Genomic DNA, 16735 nt, shown 5'->3' on the forward strand with positions numbered 1-16735 from the left:
CTTTAATACCTCCCCAGTAATTTGATCACTTCCTGCAGCTTTTCCTTGCTGAAGCAGTTGGATTTCTCTGAAAATATCTTCGTTTGTGAATGAGAAGCTTCTTGTTTCCCTCTGTCTCTCTCCCTCTCTATCTCCTGTTTCGGTTTCCAACTCTTGACAATCATCGACTGAATCTCTAAATTCCCTACTAAATAGGTTTGCTTTCTCAGTAAGTTATCTGTTAAATAGTGTTCACCCCCTTCTCCCACCATTGTAGGAATTTGGACTCCTTTTCCTTTTTGATTCCTGATATATGAATACAGCTTTTTCCATTTCCCTTTGTGGTCATTACCCTCTTGAAGTATGCCATTCATATAATTCTCTTTTGCTTCCTTTTTCACTCTATTCAGTTCCCTCATTAGCTGTTTTCTAGTTTCTCTACTCTCCCTACCCTCTTTGATTTTCCTGTTTACTATTCTACATTTTCTTTTTAATTTTCTTATTTCCCTTGTATAGTAAACAGGGTCTGAGGTCATTTTACCCTTCTTAACAGGTACAAATCTCTTCTCTCCTTCCCAAATAATTCCTTTAAATTTAGCCCAAAGTGTATCCACGTTACTCCCTTCACTTATCCAACAACTGAATTGTGATTTAAGGTAAGTCCCAAATTCATCAACTTTAGTTTTTCTGTACAATTTCTTGTCTTGTGTAACCCTCTTATTAAGCCTTTTTGGTACGAGTCCTACATCCATTATTACAGCCTTATGGTCTCCTATTCCTCCAATTACCTCAGTTTTATCAACAATTTCCCATGGTTTAACCAAGAATACATCTAGTAAGTTATTGAGACGAGTCGGTTCTTGTACTACTTGTGTAAATCCTCCCTCCCAAATTAACTTATTTGCCAGTTTCTGTTCATGGGCTTCGCTTGCAGCTCCTTTCCATTCAACTTCAGGCAAATTTAGATCTCCCCCAATTATTACCATATCATTATTATTGTTTTTATGAGTATAATCTATTATTTTTTCAAAGATTTCCATGTCTCTTTCCTCTCTTCCAGGCCTGTATGTTCCTATAATTCCCACCTCCTTCATATTATCACAAACTAATTTTATCCCTAATATTTCATCCCTTTCATCGGTAAACCATTCATGTGAACAGTAAGTTTCCTTCACCAGAATAAACACACCCCCTCCCTTTTTATCTCCTCGGTCTCTACGATAGACTGTGTACCCTTCTGGAAATACTTCTCTATTACCCACCCCTTCTTTCAACCACGATTCCACTCCTATCACCACATCAGTCTCATAAGATTCCATCAATGTACCGAATTTTAATTGTTTATTTACTACACTTTGACAGTTTACCAAGAGCAATCTCAGACCCCCTTCCTCCCTAAAACTTGACTGTTGCAATTGGGTAACTTGAAATTCCTTACTATCCTGAGTTTCTTTTTCTAGTTGACTGAGCCAGCTTGAAGTACAGCTGGCTCTTTCTACTAGTTTTCCTGGTCAGCATTATAACTCAAGGGAGTTGCCTGTTTTACAGTACATATCTTAAGATTAATAAAATCTAGAACAATATTTGCTATCTTTCGTTTACCTGAATTGTTTAGATGGAGGCCATGTTTTGTATAACAGTATCTCTCAAAACTGCTGCATTCAATAACCTGAGTATTCCGAAAATGTTTACAAATTTTAACAATATCTGTATTGACCTTGTCCACTTCAATGTTCACACACGAGTCTCTACTCAAATCATGCCTGTGGGGCACGTTCACTACAAAAACGTTAGTGTGGGTCAGCTTCCCTAGTGTATGTTTAAGTTGTGATCTTACATTCTTGGCGTCGTCGCGAGCTACGTCGTTCGTCCCACCGATGATAAGCACTGCATCGCCGCTCCCGAAGTTCCTAGTTGCTGCTTCTACGTTTTCCACAACACTGCTGATAGAAGCTCCTGGATATATTACTCCGGTTGCTGCTATATTCTCGTCGTTAATCACTCCCGCAATTCCCCTTCCTTGGCTATCACCAAACACAGCTACCTTCGCTGATTTAGGCCTAACTGGGTCTTGAATCTGAATTCTAGGCCTAAATTTTAAACTCGGCACGGCAACGGATCGCGATGATTTGGTTTCACACGCGCGATCACTTTCTTCCAGGATTAAATTATTTAGGGCAGAAAACCTATTTCTAATGTTTATTTCCGGAAATTCAGTTGTAGATTTCTTCTTAGCCGGCCATCCACGAACTACTTGACACCACGTGCTCGAGTTTGTTACTTGTACCGGTATATCACTCGAAGAATGGTCAGTCCCAAATTCTAGCGATCGCAGTCTTTCTTTTAATTCTTGATTTTCAACTTTAAGAGTCTCATTGTCCTTTTTTAGAATGTTTATAATTTCTAATGCACTTTTATATTCCTCATCGACTGTTTTCGGTGCTTCGTCGCACTTAAGCAACTGCAGCTATCGAGCTCGGTAAGAACCATTCTAAAGTAGTGTATGGAGTGTTTTTAATAGGTAGGAGCTATTGTTTGCTAGCTGGGTGAATTCCTGGAAACCGGGCTATTTGTTTACACGGAAGCAGAGATAATTCTGCAGTTATTTGTCATTGTTCTTATCTCTCTCCTTCGCCCTTCCCTCTTCAACCTTCAACACACTGAATGACCTTGGTCATTAGGGAGCTTTAGTCAGTCAGTTCCTTTCAATATGCCTAAAACAAAAGTCTCAATTTGTGGGAAGTTGCAAAGTTTTGTTCGCGAGTTCAGTGAAAATTTATTCAGTACGGATGGAGTGATATTATTCTGTAAATTGTGTGTGGTAAAAGTTACTACCGAAAAATGCTTCTCTGTGCAACATCACTGAAATACTGTAAAACATAAGAATTGTGTAACTAGATATTCTGCACTCGAAAATAGGCAACGTCTGCTATTCGAAACCGCAACATCAAGTTCACAGTGTTCACAATTTTCACAAGATCTCTGCAACATGATGGTTTTGTCTAATATACCTTTAAAGAAACTTAAGAGACGAAGCTTCAGACAGTTTCTTGAAAAATATACAGAGTGTCCTGTTTCCAACGAATCTACTCTCAGGAGGGACTATCTGACCCCTTGTTAGGAAGAGATGTTGGATATAATAAGGCGTGGCGTGGGAGACAGTAAGATATGGGTTTCAATAGATGAGACCACAGATGTGGATGGAAGATATGTAGCAAATGTGATCGTTGGCATGCTGAAGGAAGACCGGCCTGGAGATACGTTCCTCCTGACATGTGAAGTGCTAGAGAAGACAAACCATTCCACTATTGCAGTTCTCTTCGACAATTCAATGAATCTGTTGTGGCCAAACGGGGCAAAGAGAGAGCACATTTTTCTATTAGTAACCGACGCTGCTCCGTATATGGTGAAGGCAGCCAAGGGACTTAAAATGCTATACCCGAAAATGATACATGTGACATGTCTTGCACATGCCTTGCATAGGGCAGCTGAAGAAGTTAGAAGTAGCTAGCCTGAAGTTGATAAATTAGTATCGAACTGTAAGAAAGTGTTTGTCAAAGCTCCATTTCGCGTTCAGAAATTTCAAGGAGAAGCACCTTCACTACCCCTACCTCCCCAGCCAGTTATAACGCGATGGGGGACTTGGCTTGATGCCACAGTGTACTATTGCAACAACTTAGATGTCGTGGAGAAAATCGTGAAGTCTTTTGATCCTGCAGAATCGTCCTCCATAAAAACCACTCAAGATTTATTTTCAAGCACTACATTAAAAGCGGACCTGGCTTTCATAAAGTCCAATTTTAATTCTTTACCTGGAGCAATCACGCAACTGGAAGTTTTAGGTGCAGAACTAAGCGGTGCACTGGATGTTGTAAAGTGCATTGAACAGGAATTAAAGCATGCGAAAGGAACAATAGAATCTGTGGTGTGTAGAAAATTAGAAAATGTACTGGAAAAAAATAGCGGACTTGTGTACCTGCGTGGAATAAGTGACATTCTTTGTGGAAACCCTTCATCGGCAGATTTCCAGGAATTTTCTCCAAGTGATTTAACTCTATTCAAGTACGCTCCCGTTACATCATGTGATGTCGAAAGAAGTTTTTCTCGCTACAAGACGATACTCAGTGACAACAGGAGGGGATTCTCATTCAACAATCTTAAGATGCATGTGGTCATAAATTGCAACAATTCTGATAATGAAGACTAGATCAGGTATGAAAATTTCATTCAAATAACATATGTTTTGTGTATAAATTAAAACTGATTGAATATTGAATAGTGAAAGTAACTGTAGTGTTTGTGTCTTCCACAGAGTCCATCCTTATCTAGGAGTATGCAGTGTACCCTTAACGAGTTCATGAAATATTCATCATTTTAGTTGATTTTGGGTTAAAGATTTCGAAGAATTAAAACTTCTTAAACTCTAAATTAATTGCAGCCTGTAGCAATCGTAATAAAAGTGTTTCTATGTAACGTAGATGCCATTCATTAAGTCATATTTTGAATTTTATAGGTCATATTTTTATGTTTTTTAGGTCATAAATGCATACATATTTCATATATTTTTAGGTCATAGAAATCCGACCCCTATTTATTACTGTCCAGAAAGGTCTACCTGCTGCTTGACCTAGCCTTTCCAGGTTATTACCAAAATCTTCCCACGACTTCTTCTTGGATTCAACAACTATTTGTTTCGCTCTGTTTCTTTCATCTACGTATAATTCCCTGTCCGCATCAGCCCTTGTTTGGAGCCATTTCTGATAAGCCTTTCTTTTTCTGTTTACAAGCTGCTCTTACTTCATCATTCCACCAAGATGTTCACTTTTTCCATCTTTACACATAGTTGTTCCTAGGCATTCCCTTGCTGTTGCTACTACAGCATCCCTGTATGCCACCCATTCTCTTTCTATAACCTGAACCTGCTTACTGTCCACTGTTTGGAACTACTCATTAATCATATCCATGTACTTCTGTCTAATTTCCTTGTCCTGGAGATTATCTACCCTTATCCGTTTGCAGACACACATCACTTTCTCTATCCTAGGCCTAGAAATACTTAGTTCACTACAGATAAGATAGTGGTCTGTATCATCGAAAAATCCCCGAAAAACCTGCATATTCCAACAGACTTCCTGAATTTGAAGTCGGTCAAGATATAGTCTTTTATGGAGCTGGTACCCCTAGCCTCTCATGTGTAGCAGTGAATAGCCTTATGCTTGAAGAATGTATTCGTAACTGCTAAACCCATACTAGCACAGAAACCAGCAAACACTTCCCATTCGCATTAGCTTCCATATCTTCCCCACATTCACCAATCACCCTTTCGTATCCTTCAGTTCTATTTCCAACCCTTGCATTGAAATCGCCCATTAGCACTATCCTATTCCTATCCTTGCTGTTGATCCTGACTACTGATACAAGTGTAATAGACTAACATAACTTGGAAACAATATTCTTTAACCCATGGGTAAATGATGCAAATATTTATTATTATTATTATTATTATTATTATTATTATTATTATTATTATTATTATTATTATTATTATTATGACTTGTGAGGTATGGCTATAAGTAATTGCATCCACTTATATTATTATTTATGTACAGACGATCGTATTATTTGTGAGGTTATGTCATGAAACATGTGCTGTATATATACTAATATGAGTTTAGTTAATGCAAGAACACGTAATTAATAGTATATAATTTATTATTACCTGTATATATGATATATAATCCACTCCAATATTGTGCAAGACACTTAAATATCCAGAATAAAGTATCTTCGGTACTAGATAGTGATAGAAAAATTTTTTAAATCATAACTAGGCTATAGGAGACTCTGGAATTTACAAGAAAATATGGTTTGCCGTATCTTTCTAGAAGCCTGGCCAGGCAACATATATAAAGAGGCAGTCTTGATGGAGGAGTTTGAGTTGTTTTTGTGAACTCCCGTTGTGATTCTGCAGACATGCTACTGTAGCAGTCAAATGTTTCAAGATGGCAGTCTTATTCTTCTTAGTCTTCGTAGGAGTGGAGTTGTTTTGATGAGACTTGTGTGGAAGTCGTGTTAGTGAGTGTTTGAAGAACGTGAATTGGTTTTGTTGGCTTGGTAGTTGACATGCAACTGTTGCAGTCTCTTCTTAATCTTTCGTAGTAGTGTTTTGTTTTATGATGGCAGCTTATTAGTTTATGAGTGTGAATTTATGTATATATCCAGTAAATAAAACAGTGTACACAAGTGATAGCATTCTGTGTGCGTCTTTGTGGATACATCACTACGATGCCACTCAATGCTTCATAAAACTTGTCAATTTCATCCTCATCTGCACCCTCACATGGTGAATACACTGAGACAATTCTCAACCTAATTCCTCCAACTGCCAAATCTACCCACATCATTCGCTCATTTACATGCCCAACAGAAACTGTGTTGCGTGCAATAGAATTTGTAATGAACAGCCCTACCCCATACTCTGCCCTTCACTTTTAACACTCGTCAATTGCACTTTGCAATCTCCTATCGCTTCCTCTTCATCTCCCCTTACCCGAATATCATTAACTACTATCACATCCAGATGCATTCTCTTTGCTGACTCAGCCAGTCATACTTTATTTCTTCCATAAGCCCCATTAATATTGATAACTCCTCATCGAATTCCATTTCGTTCCCCAAGTTGTTTCCAAGGAGTCTCTCGCCTGTCAAATGGGAGTGGAATTCCGTTACTCCCATAGGTCCGAGGCTGGCTTAACATGTTCTGAGCTTGGTAATTCTGTGAAGCACGATGCTACCCTACTTACACATAGTCCAAGTGACGATCTCTCCTCTAACGTGTTAGGGAGCACTGGTGGATTGTTTAATCCCAGCTGCCTGAGCACAACGAGGGCCATGACTCAGGATATGTCCGAGATGCCCACTTCCATTCCGTAGTAACTGGTATCCCGACTCTCAGGACCACTTACTAGGCCACTGAGCCGTTGCCCATGGTTCACGAACTAGGATGTGACTACAGTAACCCACACCATGAACCATAACAAACTAAGATTAATAACAAAATCAAAGGCATTTATTTTTGGGTTTGTTTTGTTGACTATGTTTTTGCAATTATAGGCCAGCAATTATCCAATAGCTCTACTATACTTGACCATCTGAATTCAGTTGATCCATATATTAAATTCACAGAAGAAACAGAATCTAATTTCACCCTTAATTATTTAGACTTTGGAATAAGAAGGTCTAATGGGACTCCTCCTACGATATATATTGCAAACCCGCACAGACAAGCAATGTTATTAAACACAATTCAGCTCATCCAGGAGTCCAGAAGAAAGCAGCATTTTACGGTCTAGCTTATAAAGCTCTTAACATGACCCTATCGAGACAGAATTATAAGAAAGAATTAAACACCACATAACTTATGCTATAGCACAATATAACGGATACAGTAAAACCTTCAGCAACAAGATCATAAAAAAAAAATCAGAAACAAACCTAAATCCACTCTAAGTAAACCCATCGAGAAAATGACGTACACTACATTCACATTTAATAATAAGATAAACCAGCTCACAAATCTACTTAAGAGATATTATATTAATGTTGCATTCAAAACTAGTAAGACCAATGCTACTTTATTCTTCAACACCCACACTGTCAGCACCTCCAATAAATTCTGAAGTTCAGGAGTTTACTAACTCAAATGTATCGATTGCAATGCGAGCTATACAGGTCAGACTGAAAGAAGTTTTTTAATTAGATACCAGGAACATTGTAACGCCCAAAAACACAATAGATTCTCAGCAATGAGCCGGCATACGATTAAATATGGACATTCTTTTCCATCAACAGATAAAGACATGAAGATCTTACACCAAGCCAAGATAAGCAAACTCTTAAAATTGTTACAAAAATACATACACTAAAACAGATTTTAAAAAATCCTAATTACAATTGGAATTAAATATTGCATGAAATCAACATCTTATTAGAAGAAGTCTTTAATTACAACTTTAAACCACGTGTACCTTAATTCTCTGTCTCTCCACCCTTCCCATACTGCAGACTCCCCCTTCTTACCCGCCCTCCTTCGCGCCCCTCGTTTCCCTGAAAACCAGATTTGTGTGATCTGTTTTAAGCTTCCACTCGATAGTGAGCTACGACTCTCACCGGGTCCTTAAACACACCATTCTCCCTCATTACATATCCCATCCTTTCGATAAAATCTCAGTTTTTCCTTAAGAGGTAATTATTACAAATTTTTATTTTTAGACATTGCACTTACAGAGTATTGGCCCCTCCACTTCTAGAAGTTTACTTACTGCACAACATTTCTGACAGTAGTACTAAGATCAAAGTCAAATAATTTAGAATTTGGGAGTACAATTGAACTGTACAAGCAGCATTTTACTATTCATCATATTTCGAACAGCACATGTCAGGACTATATTTTAACAAAACATGTAATTTTAATATAAACACTGAAACACTTTTTTTTTAAGGAGATTGTTTTTAATTTATCATGTTGCAAATCGTTGAATGTATTATTGTCTCAATATCGACACTGAACACCAATACTGCAATTCTCCTATGGAGAATTTTTAGCTTAGTCAAATTGTTAATTATTTTAATGCCTTAATATATGTACTGATGATGGCCCAAAAGGGTTGACAAATGTCTACCATGTTAATGTAACTTGTATCAATCTTACAGATTGAATTTCGACGTATTGAAAAGGTAGATAAATCAAGTATTTCTTATTGTTCATAACTACCAGTGTTACATACCTATTAGGATGATGCTGACTTTCATACACACCCTTTTACCAAGCTCGATAGCTGCAGTCGCTTAAGTGCGGACAGTATCCAGTATTCGGGAGATAGTAGGTTTGAACCCCACTGTCGGCACCCCTGAAGATGGTTTTCCATGGTTTCCCATTTTCACACCAGGCAAATGCTGGGGCTGTACCTTAATTAAGGCCACGGCCACTTCCTTCCCAGTCCTAGCCCGTTCCTGTCCCATCGTCGCCATAAGACATATCTCTGTCGTGCAACGTAAAGTTAAAAAAAAAAAAAAAAAAAAAGGATATTCACCCCTTTAAATAGCATTATCTGTTCTTCAAATTCAGATAGTGAGTAAGAACTGTTTAATATCTGCTATGTTTTGAGGTATGTTTTGAAGTTACTTAAGGGCATATCTTTCCATTGGGTAGGTAGATTATTGAATAATTTAATCCCATTACATACATACATACATTACATACATTATCATTATAGACTGTTATGCCTTTCAGCGTTCAGTCTGCAAGCCTCTGTGAATTTACTAAACGTAGCCACAATCCTCGATTTGCAACTAGTGTTGTGGCCTCATTTAGTTCTATACCTCTTATCTTTAAATTGTTAGAAACCGAGTCTAACCATCGTTGTCTTGGTCTACCTCTACTTCTCTTACCCTCCATTATCCTCCTAGGTAACCTATCCTCCTCCATTCGCCTCACATGACCCCACCACCGAGGCCGGTTTATGCGTACAGCTTCATCCATCGAGTTCATTCCTAAATTAGCCTTTATCTCCTCATTCCGAGTACCCTCCTGCCATTGTTCCCACCTGTTTGTACCAACAATCATTCTTGCTACTTTCATGCCTGTTACTTCTAACTTATGAATAAGATATCCTGAGTCCACCCAGCTTTCACTCCCGTAAAGCAAAGTTGGTCTGAAAACAGACTGATGTAAAGATAGTTTCGTCTGGAAGCTGACTTCCTTCTTACAGAATACTGCTGATCGCAACTGCGAGCTCCCTGCATTACCTTTACTACACCTTGATTCAATCTCACTTACTATATTACCATCCTGGGAGAACACACAACCTACATACTTGAAATTATCGACCTGTTCTAGCTTTGTATCACCAATCTGAAATTCAATTCTGTTGAATTTCTTACCTACTGACATCAATTTAGTCTTCGAGAGGCTAATTTTCATATAATAATCATTGCACCTATTTTCAAGTTCCAAGATATTAGACTGCAGGCTTTCGGCACAGTCTGCCGTTAAGACCAAGTCGTCAGCATAGGCCAAACTGCTTACTACATTTCCACCTAACAGTATCCCTCCCTGCTATTTTATACCTTTCAGTAGATGATCCATGTAAACTACAAACAGCAAAGGTGAAAGATTACAGCCTTGTCTAACCCCTGTAAGTACCCTGAACCAAGAACTCATTCTACCATCAATTCTCACTGAAGCCCAATTGTCAACATAAATGCCTTTGATTGATTTTAATAATCTACCTTTAATTCCATAGTCCCCCAGTATGGCGAACATCTTTTCCCTTGGTACCCTGTCATATGCTTTCTCTAGATCTACAAAACATAAACACAACTCCCTATTTCTCTCGTAGCATTTTTCAATTACCTGGCGCATACTGAAAATCTGATCCTGACAGCCTCTCTGTGGTCTGAAACCACACTGGTTTTCATCCAACTTCCTTTCAACGACTGATCGCACCCTCCCTTCCAAGATGCCAGTGAATACTTTGCCTGGGCACGCTAATTCTACTACCGTACTCTTTGAAGCTATTTCTTCCCTGCCTTCCCACTATACTTCACCATTTCAGGTCTAATTTCATCTATTCCTGCTGCCTTATGACAATGGAGTTTATTTACTATCCTTTCCACTTCCTCAAGCATAATTTCACCAACATCATTTTCCTCCTCCCCATGAGCTTGGCTGTTGGGAACACCACCATGATGATTTCCTTTTACATTGAGAAGATGTTCAAAATATTCCCTCCACCTCTCCAGTGATTCCCTGGGATCTATTATGAGATCACCTGAATTACTCAAAACACTGTTCATTTCCTTTTTCCCTCCCTTCCTAAGATTCTTTATTACTGCCCAGAAAGGTTTCCCTGCTGCTTGACCTAGCCTTTCAAGGTTATTACCAACATCTTCCCATGACTTCTTTTTGGATTCAACAACTATTTGTTTCGCTCTGTTTCTTTCATCTACGTACCAATCCCTGTCCGCCTCGGCTCTTGTTTGGAGCCATTTCTGATAAGCCTTCTTTTTACGTTTACAGGCTGCTCTCACTTCATCATTCCACCAAGATGTTTGCCTTTTCCCATCTTTACACACAGTTGTTCCTAGGAATTCCCTTGCTGTTTCTACTACAGCATCCCTGTATGCCACCCATTCACTTTCGATATCCTGAACCTGCTTACTGTCTACTGTTCGAAACTTCTCACTAATCCATGTACTTCTGTCTAATTTCCTCGTCCTGGAGATTTTCTACCCTTATTCGTTTGCAGACAGATTTGACTTTCTCTACCGTAGGCCGAGAGATACTTAGTTCACTACAGATCAGATAGTGGTCTGTATCATCGAAAAATCCGCGAAAAACTCGTACATTCCTAACAGATTTCCTGAAATCAAAGTCTATTAAGATATAGTCTATTATGGATCTGGTACCCCTAGCCTCCCATGTGTAGCGGTGAATAGCCTTAAGCTTGAAGAATGTATTCATAACAGCTAAACCCATACTAGCACAGAAGTCCAGCAAACGCTTCCCATTCCCATTAGCTTCCATATCTTCCCCACATTTACCAATCACCCTTTCGTATCCTTCAGTTCTATTCCCAACTCTTGCATTGAAATCGCCCATTAGCACTATTCTATCCTTGCTGTTGACCCTGACCACGATGTCACTCAATGCTTCATAAAACTTGTCAACTTCATCCTCATCTGCACCCTCACATGGTGAATACACGGACACAGTTCTAGTACTAATTCCTCCAACTGACAAATCTACCCAGATCATTCGCTCATTTACGTGCCTAACAGAAACTATGTTGCGTGCAATGGTATTCCTGATAAAGAGCCCTATGCCAAACTCTGCCCTTCCCTTTCTAACACCCATCAAGTACACTTTATAATCTCCTATCTCTTCCTCGTTATCTCCCCTTACCCGAATATCACTTACTCCTAGCACATCCAGATGCATCCTCTTTGCTGACTCAGCCAGTTCTACCTTCTTTCTTCCATAAGACCCATTAATATTGATAGCTCCCCATCGAATTCCATTTTGTTCGCGAAGTTGTTTCCAAGGAGTCCCTCGCCTGTCAAATGGGAGTGGGTCTCCGTTACTCCCATCGGTCCGAGGCTTGCTTAAAGTGTTCTGAGCTCGGTAAATTCATGAAGCAGGATGCTGCCCTACATTATATCTACAATTTTCTTGTGTCTTTTTCAATCTAATTTGTGGTCAATCTAAATAATTTCTTCTCTGTGTATCGTGCGAGTGTACATTTCCGTGAAATGTCAGATCATCAAGATTTTTCTGCAATATTATGGATGCAAAGAAATACAACCTGTGACAATAAAGTTGATCCGGCAACACTTGCGACACACAACGCTGCACCTGCGTAGCAGCAGGTTTTGACCACCTGCTCCCAACATTGTTCAGTTGAGCATGTGTGTGTGCCGTGTTGAGACCTGCTTGACAGAGTGCATGTTTAGTGCGTTGGTTCTGAACTGCGAACAGGAACATGAACATGAACGACCAAAAGATCAATGTACAGTTTTGTTTTAAGCTTGGCAAGACACCGAAAGAAATGCAAGCAATGCTGGTACGTGTTTATGAAGATTAAGCACTGTCCTTGAAGTGTGTGTACGAGTTGTTCGCCCGTTTTTGAGGAGGCCGGGAAAGTGTTTCTGACAACCCCCGTAGCAGAAGACCGGCGACCGCCGTCAGTGACGAAAACATTGAGAAGGTGAGGACATTAGTCATGAACGATGGGCGATTAACTGTATGCATGATAGCGGATGAACTACAGATTAACCGTGAATCCATGCGACAAATCGTACCCAGAAGGTAGGGAAGAGGAAAACATGTTCTCATCTTGTGCCACATCACTTGACTGACGATCAGAAGCAGGCACGTTTAGAGGCTTCACAGAATTTTGTCGAAACGGCAGATGCGACACCAAATTTCTTGAACTGTATTGTCACTGAGGATGAAACCTGGTGTCTCAGGTACGACCCTGAAACGAAACGGCAAAGCATGGAATGGCATTCTCCGGGATCCCCTCGTCGGAAAAAGGTCAGAGCAGAAAAGTCACACATAAAACTCGCTTTGAAAGGAAAGAGATTTGACGATATTCCTGACATCCAACGAAACGTGACGAGGCTTTTGAACACCATCCCAAAGGAAGCCTTCTTGCAAAATTCCAGGACATGTATCGCCGATCTCAGCAGTGCAGAGTTATGGGAGGGGACTATTTCGAACATCTGACTACTACTAACTGGCTCTTTCAGTCTCTGAAGTAAAAATAACCCTCTGGACAGTCTTTAACGTAACTTTTGTGTGTGAGTATACCAGGTTAACTTAGAATACAAATGTATTCCCAATTAATGACAGAACTATGTTCATTCTCGTCTTAAGTTGATTTAATTAAGTGAAAATAATTTCTGTCTTGTTACTACTTAAAAATAGTTTATTAGCCTGCAACCAACTGGATGATTTCTGTAGCATCTCTAACCTTTATCTTCCACATTTCTTAAGTCCTTAACACTTGTTATGATAGTGATATCATCTGCATGGAGTACTGACCTGCAGAGTAAATTACTTACTACAATATCATTTATATACACGAAAAAGAGAAAAGGTCCTATAACAGAACCCTGAAATACACCTGTTTCTACTTTGAGTGCTTGAGATTTTTGGTTTTCACCTTGTACAATTTGATGTCTATCGTTGAGATAGGATGAGATTAATAATAACACTACATTTTTAACCCTGTAATAGTTGAGCTTTCTTGTTAGTACATCATGTGGTACAGAATCAAAAGCTTTACTGAGGTTTAACAATGTTTTTTTTTTTTTTTTGCTAGTTGTTTTACGTCGCACCGACACAGATAGGTCTTACGGCGACGATGGGACAGGAAAGGGCTAGGAGTGGGAAGGAAGCGGCCGTGGCCTTAATTAAGGTACAGCCCCAGCATTTGCCTGGTGTGAAAATGGGAAACCACGGAAAACCATTTTCAGGGCTGCCGACAGTGGGGTTCGAACCTACTATCTCCCGAATACTGGATACTGGCCGCACTTAAGCGACTGCAGCTATCGAGCTCGGTGTTTAACAATGTAGCACATGTTATGTGGTGAGACTCAAGACCCCATACTACCTAAGTCACAACAGTTTCTACAGCTTTAGTGGTGGATTTACCTGTTCTGAACCCAAACAGTGCAGTATTTAATAAATTGTATTTTCAAAATATGCTGATGACAGCTCCTTTATACAATGTTCTATTATTTTAGATATAATTGGAACAACTGAAATGGGTCAATAGTTGCCTGGATATGATCTATCACCATTCTTAAAGACAGGTATTGTGACTGTAAATTTCAAACAATCTGGAAAAATTCCTTCAGTTAGTATCCAGTCGATCAGCTGAGTTAAAGGAACTGTTATTATGTCAAAATTTGTTTTTGGAATATAGTTACTTAAGCCATTATAATCTTCACAATTTGAGGAACTTAATTCTGATATCTCTATTATAAGGACTTTTTCAGGCTTTATCTCTTGCCACCCAAATGGAGGTCTGTAAGTTTCAGGAATTCCACTGTTTTATTATCTTGAGAGGCATTACTATGGTTCATATATTTGACACTATTTACAAAATATTCATTCAATACATCAGGTTCTACTGGCACTGACACTTTATCCCCTGTCCTACCAGTTCCATCAATTATAACTGACCAAGCTGCCTTACATTTACTTTTTGAGTTGTTAATAAAATCGTTCCTTTGCCTCTTTTTACTGCTTTAATTTCTTCATGATAACATTTTTAAATAAAGACATAACTTACTTTATTAATTGATGATCCCGCTTTTTTGCCTTAAAGTAATAAATCATCATTAGATTTCTTACAGTTGCAGAGAGGGCAATGTACCATTTCCCTTTCTGTTTACCTTTATATTTTTTTGATGTGTCAATTGTCTTTGTTATTCTAGGACATCATACTCTCATACAGGACCTTAACATTTACAAAAAAGTTGCAGTTGTTTCTGAAACATTCATAGAGTTTGCTATCATGGATGTACAATAATTTGTTTCTCAGATTAAAAATATTATCTCCCAACATCCTACAGTATTTAAATTGTCTGGTTACCGTGTTTTTCCAAGACATTTTTTAATTTTAACCAGAGACCGCAGTGATCAGACAAAAGAGGCTCTGTGACACCACATATGAACTCATTTTTATGAACATTAGTAATGATATTGTCTAAACAGAAATTTCTTTTCTAGCAGGTTATTCATTGGCAAGATAGAATTTACAAGACCTTAGAAGATCACAAAAATGGATTTTGGCAGATGATTTAACTAACATGTTAATATTAATATCTCCAATGTAATAGATTTTATAGTTCCGATACCTTTCCAAGTGCTCAGCCAAATTATCCCGTAAGTTCATAAACATGTTCATGTCGGAATAAGGTGTTCCATATAGAGAAATAATTATCAGTTTAATATGAGTAAATATCACCCTGGCTACTACAAAATGCTTTACTACACAAAACCGATCCAAGTTTAAAACAGTGTATTTCATGTTGGGATTTATTTTCCTATGTATTGCAACTCCTCCATTTGAAATCCTACTTCTACAGAAATACCTCATATCCTGGCGGAATATAGAAGTCAACTTTTACTTTTACAAGCCAATGTTCATTTACACACAGAATATGAACAGAGAATGAATTCAGTAATATTTCAATTTCACCTAGCTTCTGATGTATTGTAAGTTGATATGGAAAACAGTAAGTTCTGTATTTACATAATTGCTAGCGATCTTAACTGTTTGTGGAGATTGGTCCACTGAAAGCTTTTCTCTGGTATTAACATATGTACTATTTCCTAATGTTACATTTACATCATAATTTGTGACTCTCTTTTGAACCTGGATCCTTGTGGTTAAATCTTGATTTAAAGATCCAGGTTTTCCACCAAGTTTCCCTCTATATACCACTTCAGTGGTATAGGTTTACTGATATTTAATTTATCCTGCAAATTATTCCTGATAATGTTAACAATTTGTCTACTTAGGTTTGTTTTGTTTTTTTGTTTGTTAAGAATGAAGCCATGTTTTCCAGTGTTGACTTAGTAAAATGTAACAAAGGCTTTTCAGTCTGTCAAACACACAGCAAATACAATGTAAATTATAACACTATAAACATACCTGTAAAATACACACTAACAAACAAAGAATGACATGTTTTGTTCTACAAGAACATCCTCAGATTCTATCAAATCACTTAAAAACAAGCTCATATATGTAACCAACAGTTGTATCAAGGTAAAGATGTAGATAATTTGGTTCTGGAACAAGAAGATGCTGTTGATGCTGATGAAATGGGAGACCCAATTTTGAGGTCAGAGTTTGACAGAGCTCTGAGAGACCTAAATAAGAACAAGGCACCTGGAATTGATGATATTCCCTCTGAATTACTGACTGCCTTAGGAGAAAGCAGCATGGCAAGGTTATTCCATTTAGTGTGTAAGATGTATGAGACAGGAGAAGTCCCATCCGATTTTCGGCAGAATGTTGTTATACCTATTCCCAAGAAAGCCGGTGCTGACAGGTATGAAAACTACTGCACCATTAGTTTAGTATCTCATGCCTGCAAAATTTTAACATGTATTATTTACAGAAGAATGGAAAAACAAGTTGAAGCTGAGTTGGGAGAAGATCAATTTGGCTTCAGA

At 38.4% G+C, this 16735-nt stretch overlaps 1 protein-coding gene and 1 pseudogene across 1 annotated transcript in view; one reads left to right on the top strand and one right to left on the bottom strand.

Annotated features, from left to right (window-relative positions):
* The window catches only part of LOC136862763 (nurim homolog), a 166294-nt gene that overhangs the window by 97788 nt on the left and 51771 nt on the right, over window positions 1-16735 (bottom strand). The window lies entirely within an intron of this gene.
* LOC137498639 (uncharacterized) lies at window positions 2690-4186 on the top strand (annotated as a pseudogene).

The sequence above is a fragment of the Anabrus simplex genome, chromosome 2, assembly GCF_040414725.1.
Source record: "Anabrus simplex isolate iqAnaSimp1 chromosome 2, ASM4041472v1, whole genome shotgun sequence".
Taxonomy (NCBI): Eukaryota; Metazoa; Arthropoda; class Insecta; order Orthoptera; family Tettigoniidae; genus Anabrus; species Anabrus simplex.